We start from the raw sequence: 22340 nt of genomic DNA, 5'->3' as shown, positions 1-22340 counted from the left end.
AAGGCAGACGCTTAACCGACTGAGCCACCTAGGCGCCCCAATATTTTGATTCTGACTTGGCATTATACCAGATCTTTTCCCCATGCCATTAGAATTCCCTGTAAACATCATTTTTTCCCTTTTCATTTACTTGTTTATTGCGATATTTCTTACGCTCAACGAATACACAGATCTTAAGTGTACAGATTGATGAACTTTGACCTACATATGTGTATACCTGCGTAACCATCATCCACAGGTGTACAGAAAGCACTTCCACTACTTTTGTCCCCTCCAATCTTGCCTATTTTTGAGCTTGATTTAAGTGGAGCCACATTGCAAGTAATCTTCTGTAGCTGACTTCTTCATGAAATATTTGCTCTAGATTTACCTGTGTTTTTGAGTGTTCTGGTAGTCTATTCTTTTTTACTGCTGCACTTGATCCCACTGTATGAAGATATCAACATTCCTTATTTATTTTATTATGAATGCACATCAGCATTTTCTTCCAATATAGGGCTATTAAGAGTACCTGTATTATACATTCTTGTACCTGTCTCTTTGTGGACAGAAAGTGCCCATTTCTCTTGGGCATACATCCAGAAGTAGAATTGCTATGTCATATGATAAATGTGCGTTTAGCTTTGGTAGAGATCACCAAACCATTTTGTAAAGTGATATACTGATTACGGTTCCACCAGCACCAGAAGAAAGTTCATTATTCCCATTCTCACCAACACTTGACATTGTCAGTCAATTTTTTCTTCTTTCACATTGTCAGTCTTTCTAATTTTAGTCATTCTCCTGAGTATGTCACGGTTTCTTTTTTTTTTTTTTTTTAAGATTTATTTATTTATTTATTTGAGAGAGAGAATGAGATAGAGAGAGCATGAGAGGGGGGAGGGTCAGAGGGAGAAGCAGACTCCCTGCCAAGCAGGGAACCCGATGCGGGACTCGATTCCGGGACTCCAGGATCATGACCTGAGCCGAAGGCAGTCGCTTAACCAACCGAGCCACCCAGGCGCCCTGTCACGGTTTCTCATTGTGATTTTAATTTGCACTTCCCTGGTGGCTAAAGACATGGAGTACCCTCTCCATTTAGATATTGAGAGCTCTTTGTATCCGTTTAAAAAAATCTTTGCCTACAGGCGCCTGGGTGACTCAGTCAGTTAAGCCTCCAACTCTTGATTTCGGCTCAGGTCAAGATCTCAGGGTTGTGAGATTGAGCCCCATGTCGGGCTCTGCACTGGGCATGGAGCCTACTTGAGATTCTCTCTCTGCCCCTCCCCCCTCGAGTTTTCTCTCTCTCTCAAATAAATAAATAAGTAAATATCTTTGCCTACAACAGGCCGTGAAGATAATTTTCCTAAAACATCATTTTTAATGGTTGCATACTATTTCATTCCATAAATTGACCATTTTCCTATTTTGAAATATTTAGGGCATCCTATTTTCCACTACTGTAAGTAAAAGTGCTAATGCTTATTGTTTTACGTGGGCCAGGCTCTGTCTTAAGTTTTTACATACATTCTTACAAGAATTATCCAGCAGGTACTATTTTCATGCCCCTTTTATAGAAGGATAAGGAAAGGCTGAGAGAAGCTGGTAACTTACCCGAAGTCATATGACTAGTGACAGAACTGGAATTCCCATCTAGATCTCTCTGCCTGGAGAGCCAAGATTATGGACCATCGGGGCGCCTGGGTGGCTCAGTCGTTAGCGTCTGCCTTCGACTCAGGTCATGATCCCAGGGTCCTGGGATCGAGCCCCGCATCAGGCTCCCTGCTCCACGGGAGGCCTGCTTCTCCCTCTCCCCTTCCCCCTGCTTGTGTTCTCTCTCTCGCTATCTCTCTCTCTGTCAAATAAATAAATAAAATCTTAAAAAAAAAAAAGATTATGGACCATCTCAGGATTTACTTTTCAAATGATATTTCCTCATGATAAATACCTGAGTGGAATTTACCGGGTTGAAAGGTAGGGGCATGTGAATATTCCTGATAACACTCCACCAGTCTCTCCCATTTTAACTTCTTCATTCATTGACATTGTAGGATTTCCCGATCTCTTGGACATCTCCACAGGGAGAGACTAAGATTTTCATATGCTAACAATTATACTTAGAACAATGATCACTATAAAAAAAATTTTTAAGTTTTAAGTTATTGAAAACTAACTGGGAGCCAAGCACTTCACATACACACTTTATCTTATTTAAAACCCACAACCATCCTGCAGGAAGGCAGGGCTCTTAGTATTTATAAATGCACAAACAGGATCAGAGAGAGAAAGGAGTTTGCCCAAAGGCATGTGATTAATAAGAAGCACTGAGGACTCCAAACATCTAATTTCTGTGCTTTTCGGCTACCACCTGCCAGTTTGGCAGGTACAATAGACAGCTTCTGTCGGCTCCTGCTCCCAGACTGCACCCCCCCCCACCCCCCCACCCGCATCCTGCACGCCCCAGGAGGCAGCCTGTGTCAACCGGCTCCCTGGCTCTCTGGGTTCAGCCACTGGGGAGAGGCCAGCAGGAGATTAGTGGGAGGAAGGAAGAGAATGAATTCTGGGCATTCCCCTACCCTGCCCCCCAAGCTCCCTTTCTATGGGTCGCCTCCTCTGCCTCCATCCCCAGACAGAAAATCTCATTTCCCATCAGGAGCTCTCTCCACACTGCACCCCTTCCATCTCCTGGTTCTAATGACAGTGCCCTCCTTCCCTGCAGTGGAGGGACTGCATCTGCTATTTCTAACCCCAGAGTTCTAGAAAATTTGTTGGGGTTTAACTCTGTTTTTTCCTTCTTGAGAGCCTGAATGAAAGGATCAGCTGAACGCCAGCCAGCAAGCTTCAACACTGTCCCATCAACTCACACTTGGCCCTTCATCAGTCCATCAACGGTTGCAGCCAAGTTCTTCCTACAGGTGTTACATGCACCCCAGGTAAGGGAATGGCTGAGCCTCCCTCGCCTGAAGGTGCTTGAGGCTCCTTAGATGTTGGGCTACTGAGTGGTTGTGCAACTGCAGCTTTCCGATGGCTTCAAAAACATTGTGAGTTTGAAGTTAGTCGGCCTTTGTGTGTGTGTGTGTTAAGGATGAGCTCTCTCTACATCCTGAGTGGAACAAACTGATTCTTCTAAAAAATTTTTAATTTTGCCGTGCCTTCAAATTTTCAGAGTAGTTGCAGTTTTATGATGCAGAAAACTCTTTTATACTTGAATTCACCCATTTTTAACATGTTGTCACATCTGCTTGATTATTCTCTATCTATCCTGAGTCATTTGAGAGTAGGCTTCATGCCCCATGCCCCTTTACCTACTAATACTTCGGCGTAGATTTCCTAAGAATAAGGTTATTTTCTTACAAAACTCTACTACCGTCATCAACTTCAGGATATTTCACTTTGGCACTTTTATCTCATCTATAGTACATACCACCACTCTCTCCATTAACTCAGTAACGTCCTTTACAACAGCCCTTGTGGGAGAGGCAAAAAACTTGCCCTAAATTCTCTCCCCCTCGATCTTTCTTTTCTTTCTTCCTGGATCCATCCTTCCTTCCTTCCTTCCTTCCTCTCTCTCTCTCTCTCTTTCTTTCTTTCTTTGTTTTTTTTAGAGAGGTGGGGGCAGGGGAGAGGCAGAGGGAGAGGGAAAGAATCTTAAGGAGTCTCCACGCCCAGCACAAGCCCGACACAGGGCTTGCCCCAGGCTCACTGTGGGGCCAGATGGGGGTCTCCATGCAGGGCTGGATCTCACAACCTTGAGATCACGACCTGAGCTGAAATCAAGTGTCAGATCGTAACCAACTGAGCCACCCAGGCGCCGCCCCCTCAATCTTTTAGACAGAATACAAGCCTCGATCTGTGTGCGAGGGTGGGGGGGTGAGGTGTGTGTGTGTGTGTGTGTGTGCGCATGAGGGCAGGAGGTGGGGCGGGGGGAGGGCAACAAGCCATGCTTCCCCCCGCCATTGGTGAAAACTCACTGTAGCTGGGAACAAGGAAAAAAGAAAAGCATACTGTGGGACAGGCAGGATGGTGCAGAGCGCACAGCCACTGCTGAAAGGGGGGCAGGAGAACTGAGAAAGCCACTCCTCCACCCCTAATTTCAGGGACATGGTGCACATCTACATCTGAGGTTCAATCAGACCAACATAGAAAATAGAGAATACACTCCCTCTATGCCCCTGCCACTGCTAAATTAGCACGTTTTAAATAATAAGTAACAGCAGAATACTGTGAGAGAGACAGGATAGCAACAGAGTGTTCCAACAGACCCTCTGAGATGTGTGGCACAAAGGGAAGACCTAAAGCTCAGGCTGGAAGAGGCATTGCTCTGATAAAGCGACCCTCATCCTAAACACGAAGTGTCCCTACAGGAATTTGCAGCTTGTGGCACACAGAAGGTAACCACAGCCACGGCTCATCTCAAGCCATAAAAATGATGACATCAGTTTTTTTGTCCTACACAAGATGTCTAGTTTCCAATAAAATATTATGAGGCATACAAAGAAGTAGAAGAAACATACTCCCAAGAGACAAATCATAACCAGACTCAGAGATGACGCAGAAGTTGGAACCGACAGGACATTTAAAATAACTCTGATTAATATGTGATTAATGGAAAAGGTTGACAACATGCAAGATGGGATGACTAATTTCAGCAAAGAGATGAAAACTATAATAAACTATAAGAAAAAATCAGACAGAAATCCTGGAAAGGAAAAGCACAGTAGTAACTGGCTTATCAGTAGACTCAACACCACTGAGAAAATAATGAGTATGATTGAAAATAGGTTAATAGAAATTCCCCAAACTGAAATACAAATAGAAAAGAAAAGGGGTGCCTGGGTGACTCAATCTGTTGGGTGTCTGACTTTGGCTCAGGTCATGATGTCAGGGCCCTGGGATCAAGCCCCACTTGGGCTCCACACTCAGCAGGGCGTCTGCTTGTCCCTCTGCCCCTCCCCCTGCTCATGCTCTCTCTCTCTCTCAAATAAATAAATAAAACCTTAAAAAAAAGAAAAAACAAAAAAGAAGAGTATATGTATTGGGGGCTGGAGGGGAAAGGGGACCAGAACATTCAAGGAACAGTGGGACACTATCAAACACTCTGACACATGCGTAATTGGAATTCCAGAATGAAAAGAGAGAGGTAGAGAGAATGGGGCAGAAGAAATATATCAATAAATAAATATTACCTGAGAATTTCCAAAATTAATGACTAACACTAAATCACAGATTCAAGAAGCTCAGAGAACACCCAAATGGATCGAAACCAAAGTGACACAGACACACACAGGCATATCATATTCAAATTACTGAAAACAAAAACAGAAAATCTTGAAGGCAGCTAGAGAGAAACATTACATACAAAGGAACAAAGGTAAGAGTTGACAGCAGATTCCTCATAAGAAAATAGGAGGACAATGGCGTGACATTTTTAAAGGGCTGAAAGAGAAAGCTTTCAACCCAGAATATCCTATACTCAGCAAGAATATCTTTGGGGAGAAAAAAGGAGAAATAAATACTTTCTCAGAGAAACACACACTGAGGAAACTCACTGCCAGCAGATCTAGTCTACAAGAAATAGTAAAGGGAAGTTCTTAGGCCAATATATATATATATATATATATCAGACTGAAAACTAGATCTACACCCACAAACGAGGAGAACTAGAAATTGAATCAAGTAAAATAAAATTCTTTTTTTCCTTATTTTTCATTACTCTGAGACATAACCTACTGCCTAAAGCAAAACAGTGGTCATGTATTACATGTTTTAAGTAAATGTAAAAGTAAAGAAGTATGACAATAATAGCACAAAGAATGGGAGGAAGAAATTGAGAATATATGGTGCTAAGGCCATTATCCTAAACGTGAAGTGCTATAGATAGTTCGAGATGATTCTGATTAATTAAAAAAAATATATTGTAAATCCGAGGGCAATCACTAAAAAAAATTTTTAAGGAGGTACACATAATAATTATAGCGGAGATAAAATGGAATCACAAAGAGTGTTCAAATTACTGGAGAGAAGGCAGAAAAAGAGGAAAAAGGAAATAAAGAACAGGTGGAAAAGATCAGCTAGCGAGATGGTAGGATTTAACCCAATCGTATCATATCAATAATCACATTAAATGTCTTAGGTGGACAAAGATAAAACATGTAAACAGGAAGTAAAAGGAAGGCACCGTAGCCGTAGCCCTATTAACACAGATAAACTGGACTGTAGAGAGAGGACTGTTATTAGGGACTCAGAGAGGTATTACATCATGAGAAGGGGTAGATTCTCCAAGAATATGTAGCAATCCTCAACGGCGATGCACCTAACAACAGACGTCCAACCTCCATGAAACAAAAACTGTTAGAGCTGAAAGAACGAACAGTCACATTCCTGATTGTAGTGGAAAGTTCAACTTTCTTCTTTTCCGGTACTTGACAGAACAAATAGACAGAAGATCCGTAAAGGTAAACAAGACCTGAACAACACAATTGACCACATCATTTTTCCTCAGCCTCCATTGTTACATTTCTAAAATCCAATTCTTCTTTTTCTCATTCTTTCTGTGTGATTCCCTTCTATCCCCATCCCAATCTGGAAGCATGTAGGATCTCTTTCTCTCTCAGGTTCTGAGATGTCATGATAATGGTCCTCTGTGTGAGTCTTTTTCGTCTGTTTGGCTGGGCATTTATTTGGTTGGCCCATGTAATCTAGAGATACAGATTTTTCCCTTCTGTTTCCTTGTTCTGTTTTCTGGAATTCCTATTAGCAGATGTTGGATTCTTAGAATAGACCTCCAATTTTCTCATTTTATCCCTCCCACCTTCCTGATTTCTCCATCTTTGCCTTTTAAACCTACCTTCTTGGAGATTTTTTCAACATCATCTTCTATGTGTTCTATTATATTCATATATTAGAGTTATACCATATTGTACATTTCCAAATACTCTTTTTCTCTAATTTTTCTTTTTCAGAAACTCCTGTTTTTATTGCAGAGTGAAATGTCCTCTTTTATCTTTTTGAGGATGGTATTTTCGGATTTTTTTTTTTGTTTAAATTTTCTATTGCTTTCTTCACTGTCTCTTTCTCCAGGTTTCTTTTCTTCCCTCCTATTTGTTTTGCAACCTGACTCATTTTGGGGCCTTCCTTAAATATCTGATAGTCTTGATTGGAAGGGACTACTTATATTCAAAAATTAACTGAAGCTTCAGAATGCATGGAATGATAGGCTTTATTATAGAGTGATAGGGGCCTTTCTGTGAGTTACTCTCAAAGGTTTCTAGAAGTTTCTAGAAGCACTGGGGGAGGGGGTGTTCCAACTCTCCAGAAGAGACTCCATCAATGAAGGAGGAGTTATGGTGATGGACCCAACCGAAGAATCTTGGGAACTGTTCTTATTTTGCCTTCCGTAGATGATGATCACTTGGTTTACCAGGTTGACCTTGGCCCAGAGTCTGGAGGAATAAGCCACTGTTTACATCTGAACTGTTGGTTGAGTTGCCTTCTTTCCTATCCTCTCTGCCATCTGGGTTTCCAAGTCCCAGCCTGCAGGTCTGGAGGGTCCAGATCTGATCTCGCCTTCTCAACATCCAGATACTGCCAAGGGCTGTCATTGACTGGGACCCCACTGGCAGGAGGGACACACTTACTGCCCGAGGCTTTTTTGGGTACTAGTAACAGAAGCCCAGATCCTATAAGATTAAGCAAGAAAGTCTGGGCTACAGTAAATAATCTATGACAAGGCAGGCTGGAGCAGGCCTCAGAGACAGCAGCAGCGTGTTCTCTTTCCATTCATATGTCGGCTTCTGCCTGCATGTGGCTCTCATTCTCTCGTACAACTGCATATGTTCTGGGGGGTTATCTAAGACATGGTTGACAAACCTAGAGGTATATAAGTGCATGAAGGATAGTGTTTCATTTTAAAAGATAAAGGCTGACTCTGTAACACATCTGAGAGTTCTCACCTCCTTGGGCTTTGAGTGACAATAAGCAAAAAGCAAATGACTTCAGAAGGAAAGCCAGAGTAGAGCTGAACACTGTCTGCCGGGACCTTTGATCTTAATCTGCCCAGGCAAGCTTGGAAATGAGCTGTGTAACTCATGAGCCTTGGAAATATTCTGGAACAGAGGCGATTTACTGTACTGCACCTGAATAAACAAAGAGTCATGAGATTGCTTCCTCACTTCCCCTTCATCAAAAGCTGATTCCCTTCTTAAAGGGATACTCATGTTTCTGCATTCATATTTTCCCTGCCAAAAGAACGATTTAATATTATTCTGATGCCACTTGAGAGAAGAGGTAAATTTCCTAGATCCATTGAAAGAAATAATATACACTCCAGAAAGACAGAAACTAGGAAATGTAAGATTCTGAGGGAAGTGTATAGAAATAAAACTTGAATCAAAATATCGTTGACTAGGAGCGCCTGGATGACTCAGTCAGTAGAGCATGCAACCCTTGATCTCTGGGTTGTGAGTTCAAGCCCCATGTTGGGTACAGAGATTATTTAAAAATAAAATCTTAAAAAAAAGTATGGTTGACTAGAACAAAAAGGTAGTGGAGAAGGAAGAAAAAGTGAGCAACCAGTGTAATGCTAGAGAAACCCAACTGAATGAGAATCTATAAAACCTTCTGGAAAAGCAACATAGGATGGATGAATGAATAGATCATAGATAGATAGATAGTTTTCCTGATTACCACTGACATTAAGCACCTATTCATCTGCTTCTTGGCTATTTTTATATATTCTTTTGTGAATTGTCTGAGGGACTTTTTTTTTTTCAATGCCAAGATCAGCAAAAGGTACTGTAAGTAACTGTTCAGGGAGAGGCAAAAGAAGGGAGAATGGACAGTAGATCCAGTGTGACAGATAATGAGGATAAGCAGATTCCTTAACACCTATTTTGTTTTAGTCCTCCATTTCTTTTTTTTTTTTTTTAAAGATTTTATTTGTTTGACAGAGAGAGACACTGCGAGAGAGGGAACACAAGCAGGGGGAGTGGGAGAAGGAGAAGCAGAGCGGAGCAGGGAACCCTGGATGTGGGGTTCGATCCCAGGACCCTGGGATCATGACCCGAGCAGAAGGCAGACGCTTAATGACTGAGCCACCCAGGCACCCCCTCCATTTATTTTTTTTTTTAAGATTTTATTTATTTATTTGAGAGAGAGCAGAGAGCACAAACGGGGGGGTGGGGGTGAGCAGAGGGAGGGGGAGAAGCAGACTCCTGGCTGAGCGTGGAGCCTAACACAGGGCTCAACCCCAGGACCCTGAGATCATGACCTGAGCCAAAGGCAGACACTTAACTGACTGAGCCACCCAGGTGCCCCAGTCTTCTATTTCATGGAGAAGAATGTTGAAGCTAAAAGGAGGAAAGGCAGCTCCACATATAGGAAGAAATAGTGGGTCCATAGACAAACTGGGGAGTAAGGAAGAGACCTAGTGGTCCACCAATAACTATTTTCCTCTTCTTTCTTGAGAACTCCCAAGTTTTAGCTAGATGTAGGGTGACAAACTTTCCTGTTTGCTTCAAACTAAGAAGGTTCCCAGGATGCAGTACATTCAGTGCTAAAACTGGAAAAGACCCAGGTGAGTTGGGATGAGATGGTCACCCGAGGTAGGTCCTCGGCTATTTGAGATGAAAATGATCATTTTCCAGCCTCTTTTTCAGCTAGATGTGGCTCTGTGATTAAGTTATGACCAGTGAAATAAAAACAAAGGTGATAATCTGCACTTTCTGATTTGTTCACGTTAAAAGAAAGAGCATGCCCTTCCCTTCCTTCCATTTTGTCTTCCCACTGGCTCAAATGAAGAAGAGAGAAGGAGCAGGTAAAGCCATCTTAAACTGTGAGGTCAAAGTCACCTGTTAAGAATGCCAGAACAGGGGGGTGGGAGGATGGGATAGCCTGGTGGTGGGTATTGAGGAGGGCACATTCTGCATGGAGCACTGGGTGTTATGCACAAACAATGAATCATGGAACACTTCCTCTAAAACTAATGATGTAATGTATGGGGATTAACATAAGAATAAAAAAAAAAAAAAAAAAAAAGAATGCCAGAACAACAGGAGAGGAGGATGCAGAGTCCCTGATGATGTGAAGCTGCCATCATAACCAGAGATACCTACCCAGCTTTTATGTGAGAGAGAAATAAACTATTTTTTGCTTAAGCCCCTGTGCTTTAGGCCTCCTTTTATAGCTGCCTACCTAATATAAGAGTTCAACTGGGTAAGCTAAATAATTTCAACGGGTTTAAATGGGTTTTTGATCTTCAAAAGAGGGAAGAAAGCATGGTCCATAAACCCTAAACTGGTGAGTTTGATGACAGTCTTGGGTCATTTTCTGGAGTGAATTAATAAAAGGATGTTGGTGAGTCACTTCGAAAGGTAGCAGAGATTGCTAGGCTCTGAAATGGTTGCACCAAGAACAAGTCTTGTTGAACTTGTCTTGGTTTCACTCTTTTGAGATGGTTGCTATACTGGTAGGTAAGCAGAGCATGTACTTGTGACAAGGTTACTGACAAGAACACACATGTCATCCATGCAGATTTGTTTTGAGTACAAATACAACGAAGGTAGATTAATAACGGTTGAACAATCATACCCAAAGGGTATTGAGAAATGCATCCACATCAACTTGGAAGGAAATTTTAAGACAGAAGCCTTGATCTAGCTAAATATTTTATTGGTGATTTGGAGTGATAGATAGCAAAGTACTCATCAAATTTGCAAATGCCAAGGAAAAGAATAAATACTGATGAAGACAGAATCAGGACTAAAAGCTCTTGTTGGCTTGAGTGGCAGGATTAAACTAATAAAGTGAGGTGATAAATGTGTGTTCATGCACTCAGATTTTTTTTTAAGCACATCTAATAAGATAAGAAATGGGAGACATGTGAATGAGTGTTATTTGTGGAAAGGAATTGGAATGTTTTAGATGATGGCTCAAAATGAGTCGATGGGCAAAGCTGGAGCAGTTCTGACTGACTGCATTAATGGAGTGACAGGGTCTGCCATGGAGAGTAGGTGGGTGGGCATGGCTCCGCTAGCAGCATTCTAAGTGACAGTTCTCATACTACAATGTGAAAGATAGAGAGGCACAGCTTAAGGAAGTGGGGGAGACATGAAACTGACCTCAAATACTGGAGGGCTCTCCTGGGGGCACTCTAACTCTAGTCTCTCACTCTGATGCTCACATTTTCCTCCTCTGTTTTATCTGACTATCCACCTGCTCCTGACCTTCAATTGGCACTCTGTTCCTGCTGCTTCTCTTCACATATATTTTTTAAAACTTTCATTTATTTATTTTAGAGAGGAAGGAGGGGCAAATGGAGAGGGAGAGAGACTGCAAAGCAGACTGCAAAGCTGAGCCCGATTGGGGGCTCAAGCTCACAAGCCTGAGATCATGACCTGAGAGTCGGACGCTCAACTGACTGTGCCACCCAGATGCCCCATGCCTTCACATATTCATTCTTCCTGGGGCTCTCTGCCTTGGGAAAGCTCTCTTTCTGACCCAAGACCTTGACCTCAAGGAGGTTGAATGGACACAGGGTGGAGGAGCTAAAGGTGAGCAGTGGGAATGATTACCCAAGCACTTCCTCTGAAGGAGGTGTCTTTTTAGATTGTGAGCTGCATCAAAAAGATAGTCAAAAGTAGCAACTTTTTAATAGGTTCTTTTCTCTGAATTGTAGAAGTTGCTGTGTGTCTGAGGACTAATTGGTATTATAGGGCACTATGATGAACTGTATACCTTAAATAGCTCTCCCAAAGAAACAACTAAAACTGCTGAATAAAAATTTTAAAAACACGTATTCATAAATGCATCACTGAAATGCAGTAAAAAAGCCTCACAACAGGGTGCCTGGGTGGCTCAGTCGTTAAGCGTCTGCCTTCGGCTCAGGTCATGATTCCAGGGTCCTGGGATCAAGCCCCACATCAGGCTCCCTGCTCTGCGGGAAGCCTGCTTCTCCCTGTCCTACTCCCCCTGCTTGTGTTCCCTCTCTCTCTGTGTCTCTCTCTGTCAAATAAATAAATAAAATCTTTAGGGAAAAAAAAAAAAAGCCCCCAAGCCAAAAAGGAAATGAAAGTTGAAATCCAGATAGGAAAAATAACCCTGAGGTTGGCTTTCACCTTGCGGCCACCTGCCCAACCCTAGGGACCTTGAGCTTTCCTTCGTTAGCCCTTCAGGGTACAAAAATCAGAAGCTAACGTCCAAGGCAAGCCCAAAGTGCAGAATCTAGAATGATACCCTGTATAAAGCTGGGAACCCCAAGGACTATAGTACCAATGTAATGACAAATGACAAATCGATTTGCTCTGATGAAAATGACAACAAGGGGGTGCCTGGGTGGCTCAGTCATTAAGTGTCTGCCTTCGGCTCAGGTCATGGTCCCAGGATCCTGGGATCGAGCCCCGCATCAGACTCCCTGCTCCATGGGAGGCCTGAAATGGCATGAAAATCACAAGTGACAACAGAAAAAGTACATAAATTAGACTTCATCAAAACTAAAAAATGTGCTTCGGTGGACACCATCAAGAAAGTTAAAAGATAACCCACAGAATGGGAGAAAATATTTGTAAATATTATATCTGAAAAGGGTCTTATATCCAGGGGCACCTGGCTGGCTCAGTTGGTAGCACATGCAACTCTTGATCTCAGGGTTGTGAGTTTGAGCCCCACGTTGGATGTAGAGATTGCTTAAAAATAAAATCTAAAAAAAAAAAAAGGGTCTTGTATCCAGAATATATAAAATCTCTTACAACTCAGTAATAACATGGCAGATAACCCAATTTTTAAAAATGGACAAGGAGAAAAAAATGTACAAGGGATTTGACTAGAGATGTCTTCAGAGAGAAATACATCAATAAAATTACCAGTGAATCTAAATATTGTTAACCTTTCTAGAACAAATAAAAGTAGTGTATATAATGTCCAAACTACCAGACAGGTAAAAATAAAATGAAGGGAGAAAAAGCAGAATGAATTTTTTAAAAGGCAAAAAAGGACACAAGAAACAAAAACAGAAAGATAGGACAGATAGGAAGTATAAAATAATAAAAAAAAGAAAGTATGAAATAAACAGCAGAAACAAGCTCAAATAGAATTCTAAATAGAATATACTCAGTTTTAAAGACAAATTTAGTTGCACAGATTTTAAAAATCTAGTTATGTGTCATTTTCAAAAGATATAACTAAAACAGTTGAAAATGGAAAGATAGGAAAAAATGCCAAAAACAGAAAAATAGGTAGTGTAACTATATTAACATCAGAAAAAATAGATGTTAAGGTGAAACTAAAGGACACAGATTTTCCTGTCAATGTGAAGAAGAAATTTCTAAGGGAAATGAGAGACCTGTGGAGTCACTGAATTCCCCATCCCTGGAAAAATTCAAATCTGAGGTGATGACCACTTGATCAGTGGGTCCGTGGGGGACATTAAGCCACCACAGAAAGGTTGGGAATTAATGACCATATAGTTCCTCTCTATCCTGAAATCCTAATATTTTGTCTCATTTTCCCATGGTCTTTCAAATTGTTTCATCCTCTCATGGCTAGCTGATTTTCTGATTAGTCATGCATCAGAAGGAAATTTTGATGTTCCCATTTCATTTTGAAGCCTCATCTTTAAAGTAACAAGTCTTGTGCACCTGTGTGTATACGTAAGAGGGTGATTTCTGTGTGTGTTGGAATGTATATGTACTCACACGTCCACTGTTAGGACTTCAGTTTCCTCTGCTTTAAGATTTGTCTTCTGACTGTTTGTCTGAGAAAACCTCCCAAAGGGAGATTTTAATGTTATATATCATCTCATTAAGTCAACAACAGTTAGTAGTCAGAGTTACTAACAGACAAGCAAAGAAAGATAAACACTGCAATGCCTTCGGAACAGAGCAATATCTTTCCAGGGTGGGGTGGGTGGCAACTACTTGGCAACAGCAGTCAGCTGTTCTTTTGCAATACAGATCCTCAGGTTTTTAACTGCCAGATCAACATCTATAAAAAAAAAAAAAATCTCAAAGAAGTTTTTGGAAGGTCTCCGGGGTTGGGAGTGGAGAAAGCCAGCTCTACCTGCTTCAAGACATTCCAAGGGTGGGACCTAGAGAGTTGTATTTTTCCCAAGCATCTCCAGAGGATTCTGAATCACACTAGGATTGAGAAACATGAATTTAAGGTATCTCAAGGCCTTTTCATAAAAGAAGTAAGCTCTTTTCCCAGGCTTTTAAATACCAATTGCTCTAGAATATTCCTTGATCGTTTTCTTTTATTGGAGACACAGAGATTATAAAGACATTCGGAGGTAGTATCCTCACTTTTATTCATTTCTGTGGGGGGAAACCATCTCAGGTCTTTGTTTTCAGTCAGATTTCATTTATTCTTATCCACTTTGAAAGGAGATCATGTCATTATTCACTGTGATGGCAGGAATCTGCCCTTCATGGTCTAAGTGATCTAGGCATATACCCACAAGAAAAAGACAAAAATGCTCACGGTTTTATTTTCTTTGCTGGTATAGATACCTAGGTAAGGGAATGTGGGTTCTATGACCCTAAAAGAAAGTATAATAATAGTCTCAAGAGGACAGACCGAACTAGCAAAAGGCTCATTGTAGATGTGACCACGCTGCAGGACAAGCCAAAAAGAGGAAATGAAAAAAAAACCAAAACATCAACTTCTATAGTCGTTTGCTAAATAAGTGGCCTGTCATAATACGATTTGAAATGTTTATTTTAAATTATTTTTTCACGACAGTAATGCGGAAGGATTAGTAGAAAAGATAACTAAGTTTTAGCAAAAAGAGGCAACAGAACAAAGGAATGGCTAACTTTGTTCCCTGGTCACAAAGTCACAAAATTTAATATTTTTACCAGAAGGTGCAAAAATAGACTTTACTAAACACAATCTCATCAGACACAAAATAAATGTCTGAATCCAATTTGGCTCATTATGAATTCATTATGTAAGAGCCATTTAAGAATTCATTCTTCAGCTAGACTGCAAGTGTTGTCCTATAGATTAAAGTGTTCTGAGAAATAATTGTGTTCCTCTTCTATGTACCACACATGTCTTGAGCACTGCTGACCATGTAATAGGATATCAAAAATGCCTGTTGGTTAAATAATTGAATGCTTTTCAAAAAGCATTCACTGTGAACTCACACATCCTAATGAAATTTCAGTGCACTAAGTTAAAGAGAAAACTCTTAAAAGCTTCCTGAGAGCAAAAACAACTCATTTGCAGAGAAGGGAATCATACTGGCTTTCAGATTCTCCAGCCTTAGGCGGGAATACAATGGAACAATGCCTTCAAAATGTGAACAGAAAGTGGCTTGGAACATAGAATTCTAAACCTAGCCAATTTATCAGTCTGCAAGTCAGCCTGAACGAACTCAATATTTACCTCCCTTTCTGGGAAAAAAAAAAATCACTTGAGCATATGCTCTAAGAAAATGAAAATAGAAATAAAAAAAGATGAAGATATGGAATCCAAGAATTAATGGCCACAACTCAGAATAGCAATAAAAAGAATCCTTAGGCTCTTGGCTGGGCAGCAGGTATAAAAGCAACTGGTTAAAAGTAAAATACATAGAAGACTTGCAGATGAATGTATTTGATAAGAAAATGGGTTTGCTGGGCGCCTGGGTGGCTCAGTTGTTAAGCGTCTGCCTTCGGCTCAGGTCATGATCCCAGGGTCCGGGGATCGAGCTCCGCACTGAGCCCCGCATCGGGCTCCTTGCTCTGTGGGAAGCCTGCTTCTCCCTCTCCCGCTCCCCCTGCTTGTGTTCCCTCTCTCGCTGTGTCTTTCTCTGTCAAATAAATAAATTTAAAAAAAAAGAAAAAAAGAAAATGGGTTTGCTTCAACAAATAATATGACTTAAGAGTTGCATGAACTTAGTGATAGAGTGAAGGTGATTGTTTCCTCTGTCAATGAGAAAAGACTAAGGCAAACAGAAACTCCCTGAAAAATGAAAACCTCTACAACAAAATCATGGCCTCTGTAAAACAAATCACATGTAGCATGATTCTGAATAGCATATAGAGTTTAAAGAGTGATAAACCGTTCAATCTTGGTATTGGAAATATTCATTTTGGACCTATACATATTTAGGAAAAGACTTTCATTTCTTTTTTTAAAAATTACTACTATTATTATTATTATTTTAAGTAGGCTTGTGGAGCCCAACGCGGGGCTTAAACTCATGACCCTGAGATCAAGACCCAAGTTGAGATCAAGAGTCAGATGCCCAAACAACTGAGCCACCCAGGCAACCCCATTTCCTTCTCTACAAGTCCAACTACATTTCTTGATTCTGCAGAAAATAATACTTACAATTAGAGTATTTTAAGTGTTCCTTACTGGATTTTAGTTTTTTTGAATCAACTTGTGTACAACACATAGAAGACTTAATTATAGTTCCAAAACAGAAGGGAAATGTTATGAAACTTCACAATGTATGAGTTATGAGATAGAAGGGGAAGAGAGGGTATGAAGGGGTATGAAAGTGTGAGGGTGTACATATCCTCATTTTTTATAATGAGGACTTGAAGATACTAGCTAAATTTGAATACTTTAGGCACTATCCAAAGTTGAATGAGAAAGTATTTTCTCTCTATAAAGTTATAAAGTAGAACTACTTATAATACAACTAACAAAATTTTGAGGAAAGGAGGGAATCAGAGGTAGTGTGAATGAGCTCAATTCCTTATCTTTTTGCTTAAAATTATTTATTTATTTGACAGAGAGAGAGAGAGAGAGCACAAGTAGGCAGAGAGGCAGGCGGGGGAGAGGGAGAAACAGGCTCCCCGCTGAGGAAGGACCCTGATGCAGGACCTGATCCCAGGACCCTGGAAACATGACCTGAGCCAAAGGCAGACACTTAACCTACTGAGCCACCCACCATCACAATTCCTTATCTTTGCTAAGTGGGAATCAATAGAAACTTGTGTGGGATAGATTGGATCATTGTTGCCAACTTTCTGCTCCCTCTTTGTAATAGATTATACATCCATACTCTTTGTCCATATGATTTTGTTGTGCCTTCTGGTGGGGCATAAATAGTGTCATCCCTACTCCATTGACTCTGGCCTTAGCCATATGAATGATTTTGAACAAAGAAATGTGTTTTGGTTGCTTCTCTTTAACTATGGCCCTTTGCCATGGAAAGAGAATACCCCAAGTGATAGACACTCCTTTAGCCCAAGTCCCGAAATTAGAAGATACATAGAGCCAAGGCTTGCCAAGTCCAGCATAGTGGCAGCCAATGGTTTGTGAGCTTGCAATAAGTGTTTATTATAAGCTACAATTTGGGGATTGTTTGTATGACAGCAAAAACCAACAAACACAGTCTGAAGTTGATAAATCAAGAATTGGAACTATAAGTATACTATTTAGAGTTAGGAGAGTTACTCATCAGGAGAGGTAGGGATGGCAACCACCAAACAAATTAAAGGTAGTTACCTCTGGAAATGCTGTTGGGGGAGAGATTATAAGTTTTTGCTTCATATCTTCCTGTCCTATTTGAATTTTGTATCCTATGTATGTATTACTTCTATATTCAAAATGTGCAAAGTACAGTGCAAACCATCCAGGAGGTGATAGGAGCTTTAAACACATAAAACATTATAGCAACAATGGGATGAGGCAGCTTATTTGTGTTGGGGGGAAAATGCTACAGATAATGAAGTTATAGGAATTCAGAAAAAAGAAAAAATCAATCTGATTGAAGAAGTTGTAGAAGGTACGGAAAATTGCACTGGAGCGGCATCCTTAGGGATTAAATAGGTGGAGGAAAGTAGGCAAGGAAGCAAATAGCATAACGAATGTGGGGAGGAGGGAACAGGGAGGTGGGTGGTGTGACTGGAGCAGAGGCTTATGGATGAACTGTGGGCAAGAGGGCTGGGACAGGTGGAAATGGAACCAGACTGTGCAGGGCCTGGAATCCCTGGCTGATGTGTGTAGCCAGAGAATGGAAGAGGACAAGAAAATGTATTTTATAAATCTCTAAAACTCAGTCTTGACTGGAAAAATTCTGCAGTCTTCTCCCCAACCCCGTGCTATTTAACATGTTTTCTTTCTTTGGTTCTTCCTAAATGCCATCTAACCATACCATGAATTCCTATGCATTCATAGTTAAAATTGTGTCATCTTACTCCATAAGTTGAGCCCCAAACCCAACATCTCTTCCATTTCTCTTCATTTCAGGTTCATGCCATTTGATTTGCTTTTAAGTAGTGACTGCCCAAATCTGTGCCAACTAAGACTTGCCTCTATTGTCCTTGATGATTTTTGTCCCCAACTTGGGTTTTCCTTCTATCTTGACTCCTGCTTTTCTTAAAAATTTAAAAAATTTATATTTTTAAATATAACTTAAATATAAATAAATATAACGTAAATATAACTTCTAACTCTTTTTAAAATTTACTTATTTATTTATTTATTTATTTATATTATTTTATTTATTTAAGTAATCTCTACACCCAACATGGGGCTTGAACTCATGACCCAAGAGTCACATGCTCTTCCAACCCAACCAGCAGGCGCCCCGACTCTCTTATCTTCAGTTTCTTAGGTTCATTTTCATTTTCAACTTCTTAGTTCCTTCTTTGCCATCATTGGCCATATGTCCAAATGGTGTCTCCTGAGCCATATCGGGGCAAGGCCGATTCCACCTGCAGTGCCTTGGGCTCTCGCTGTCTCAACCTTTTCATTCCTCCACACTTACTGACCTCAGACTCCACTGAGTCCCTGATCTACCAGTTCCCAGCATTTCTCCCATTTGTTTCCATATAAACATTGTCTCCCATAGAAATGTCCCTAGTATATCTGTGGAATTCCCAGTAAACCTGCAGTAAATCTTCCCTTTCCTCTCTGACTCAAGAAAGCCTATTGGAACGCAAGAAACTGGGGGTGACATTTTTATAGGAATAATCTGCAATCCGCTCTAATTTATGTTTTAAAGCTTTATTTTCAACTTCTGATTCCAGAAAAAGATGGAATAGTGAACGGAGTGCATTTCCCACTAAGAACAGCTAAAAGCCCTGGACATTTTATGTAAAACGAACATGAGAAGACTCTGAAAGGTAGGGAGAAGAAAACCATTTACTACGGGCCCCTGGGATCTGAGGGATGACAGGGCAGTGCGCTCTCTGAATTTTCTTTTGTTTTATAGACCCTGGTCTGAGTGCTGCAGAAGCTGGGAACCTGGAAACACCATAGGAACAGGCTTTTAAAAACAATAACAACAACAAAAAACAAAATACAAAACAAAACCCAAGAAATGCCTGCTCTTGCTAACTAAAGAACCAGGGAAGGGGCAACCTAGAAAACTTTTACACAGCAACTTCCCAATTCCAGCCGACCTCTGCAGAAAAAAATGCAACCTCACTCCATCCCAGTCAGCAAAGGCTGAATAGAGAGCTTGCACCTTCTCCCTTTCCCCTGTTGCGACAAGGTACCCCTAGTGACTCCCAACCCCCCGGCTGGGGTGGCGGCAGAGAAGACCACGTAGGGAGCCAGGACTTCCATCCTGGTCCAGCTGACAGAGTGATTAGCACAAAACAAAACAAAATGACCCACGTACAAGCAAGGGCATTATGCTGAGTGAAAAAAAAAAAAAGCCAGTCTCCAAAGGCCACATCCCGTATGATTCCGTTTATATAACATTCTTGAAATGACAAAAGTATAGAAATGGAGAACAGAGTTTGCCAGGGGTCAGAGAGACTGGGCTGGGGAGCGGTGGGTGTGACTATGAGGGGGTAGCGGGAGGAAGATCTTTTTGATGGAATAGTTCTGTATCTTGATTCTGATAGTTGTTACAGTGATAAAATGTGATAAAATTGATAAAATGGCACAGACCTATACACACCCATTATACCAATGTCAATTTCCTGGTTTTGATTTTATGCTATGTAGTTCTTTTTACGTTATAGATGTAACCAAAGGGGATGCCTGGCTGGCTCAGTCGGTAGAGCATACTACCCTTGATCTCAGGGTAGAGAGTTGAAGACCCAGGTTGGGAGTAGAGCTTACTTAAAAAAAAAAAAAAAAATGTAACCAAAGGGGGGAAATGGACAAAAGGTACAAAGGACCTCTCTGTACAATTTTTACAACGTCCTATGAATCTATAATTATTTCAAAATAAAAAGTTTAAAGAAAGTGTTATCCTCCAATTTTCATACTTCTGATAGTCGTTAATGTTACAATCCAAATTTTCGAAGCTCTCTGCCTTCTGGGGACAATGTTGGAATTGATTGCATTTTCTGCTCCTTTGGAAGCTGGATGTGGCATGGGGTTTGATTTGGTCATTGAAATGCATGCATAAAAGAGACACTTGGGGAGGAAAGTGTAGAGACCGTTCAAAATCCAGCACGTGTAGAGAGGAGAAAGGGCACCCACGTTCCTGAGGCTTCAAGCCCAAGAAGGCAGCTAGGCCTTTGGTGGGAAAAGCAAAACAAGAAGTGAAAAATCATAAAATGATAGCGTTTGCACATTCTGCGTAATTACCACCTACTTCATGTCATTTGACTCCTGTGTGGGCTTGTGTTTGCCTATCCCTCTTTCAGTGTCACCTTCTTCTGTTCTTCCCCATCCTGTCAGGATGTTTGACACACAATTCTGTGTAACAGATCCCCTCCCTCCCCCTCCCGCCCATCACGTGGGCTCAATTATTCTTGGGCAGTTTACCCTGCTTTAGGCAATCTCCCACATGTCCCCATTACAATGAATCCTATTCTCCCTCTTTCTAGCTAATTGGGAACAAACAACTAGTCCTCATTCACAAGTTAAAAGAATATTAGCATTATTCAAATAATAGGGAGGGTCTGGTAGAAACAAGGCACTGAATTAATCATTCACTCAATGGAGCAGCGCCCCTGGTGCGCCTCTCAGGGGCCTTGGTGAGAAAAAGTCAGGGCAGGTAGACTAGTTCATGTAGGTTAGTCCACTTTATGTCTCCACTAATCTTCTAAAGGTTAATTTCTTCCATGGTAGAATCATAGAACTCATGAAAAACCCATAAAATCATGAAAAAATCCTAAATCATACCATTATCTGGCCCAAAGGTAGTGCTCCCCCCGGAGCAATACATCACAGCCGGAAGAAGCCGGTGAGTCTGGGGCATAGGACTGACGGGGAGACAAGAATAAAATTGAGAAAGGTTATGTCAACGTCCTAACTTTGGATTCCCAGTCTGAGTCTTTACACCCCTCTCCTTGTTGTAAGATACCCAGTTCTTTCTTGCTCTCAAGGATGTTTACCCTTTTCTACCTCATTTCCAATTCTTCTAGTGGGTAAAGTGAAGACACATTTTGAATGAATAAGAGTGGGTAGATTGAGGGTGTGGAAGGGTTATTGTGCTTGGTTATACAACGAGTCGCAAAAAGTGCATTTTATTACGTTTTACAGTGCAAACAGCATACCATTTTGCATTTGCTTTTGTGAAGAACTTGTTACCAGTAGATAAGGTAATATTTTCCTGGGCTACTTTGTGGCACACAGATTTTTTTCACCTGTTTTATTGAGATAACATTTATATATCATAAAATTCATTAGTTTCAAAAGCACAATTCAATGATTTTTAGTAAATCCAGAGTTGTGTAGCCATTACCACAATCTGATTTTAGAACATTTCCATCACTCCAAAATGATCCCTTGTTCCCTTTTGCATTGACTTCCCATCCCCAGCCCTAGACCTGGGCAACCAGTAAACTGTCTGCATAGATTTGTCTTTTCTAGATGTTTCACAGAAATGGAATCATACAATAGGTGCTCTTTTGCATCTGCCTTCACTTAGCTTAATGTTTCTGAGTTTCCTATATGTTGTATCTTTTTTAATACAATTTTTTAAAGATTTTATTTGAGAGAGAGAACACAAGTGGAGGAGGAGGGGCATAGGGAGAGGGAGCCCTTCAAAGGATTTGATCCCAGGACCCTGGGATCATGACCTGAGCCAAAGGCAGGCACTTAACTGACTGAGCCACCCAAGTGCCCCTATGTTGTATCTTCCATGAATATTTCATTCCATTTTATTGCTGAATAGCATTCCATTATATGGATATATCACCTTTTGTTTACCCATTCACCTGTTGCTGGACATTTGGATTGTTTCCACTTTTTGGGTGTTATGAATAATGCTGCTGGTGAATACTTCTGTACAACTTGCCATATGGGCATGTTTTCAATTTTCTTGGGTACGTACCTAGGAAATGGGATTGTTGGATCATACGGTACTTTTACGAATAACTTTTTTTAAGAAACAAACAAACTTTTCCAAAGTGACTGCACCATTTCACATTCCCAACTGCAGTGTGTGAGGGATCTAATTTCTCTTTCTCCTTATCAACACTTGTCATTGTCAGTCCTTTTTATTACAGCCATTGATG

At 40.9% G+C, this 22340-nt stretch overlaps 1 long non-coding RNA gene across 1 annotated transcript; it reads left to right on the top strand.

Moving 5' to 3' along the window:
* The first annotated feature begins 2413 nt into the window (after positions 1-2413).
* Positions 2414-20564, top strand: LOC145716761 (uncharacterized). Its single transcript, XR_014139639.1, has 3 exons — positions 2414-2912; positions 18945-19040; positions 19130-20564. It is a non-coding gene; the product is annotated as an uncharacterized LOC145716761 (long non-coding RNA).
* Positions 20565-22340: the final 1776 nt, after the last annotated feature.

Source organism: Leptonychotes weddellii, chromosome 13 (genome assembly GCF_054177405.1).
Source record: "Leptonychotes weddellii isolate Sample4059 chromosome 13, ASM5417740v2, whole genome shotgun sequence".
Taxonomy (NCBI): Eukaryota; Metazoa; Chordata; class Mammalia; order Carnivora; family Phocidae; genus Leptonychotes; species Leptonychotes weddellii.
Note: the sequence above shows the minus strand (reverse complement) of the source record. Positions and strands in the feature narration are given on the sequence as shown.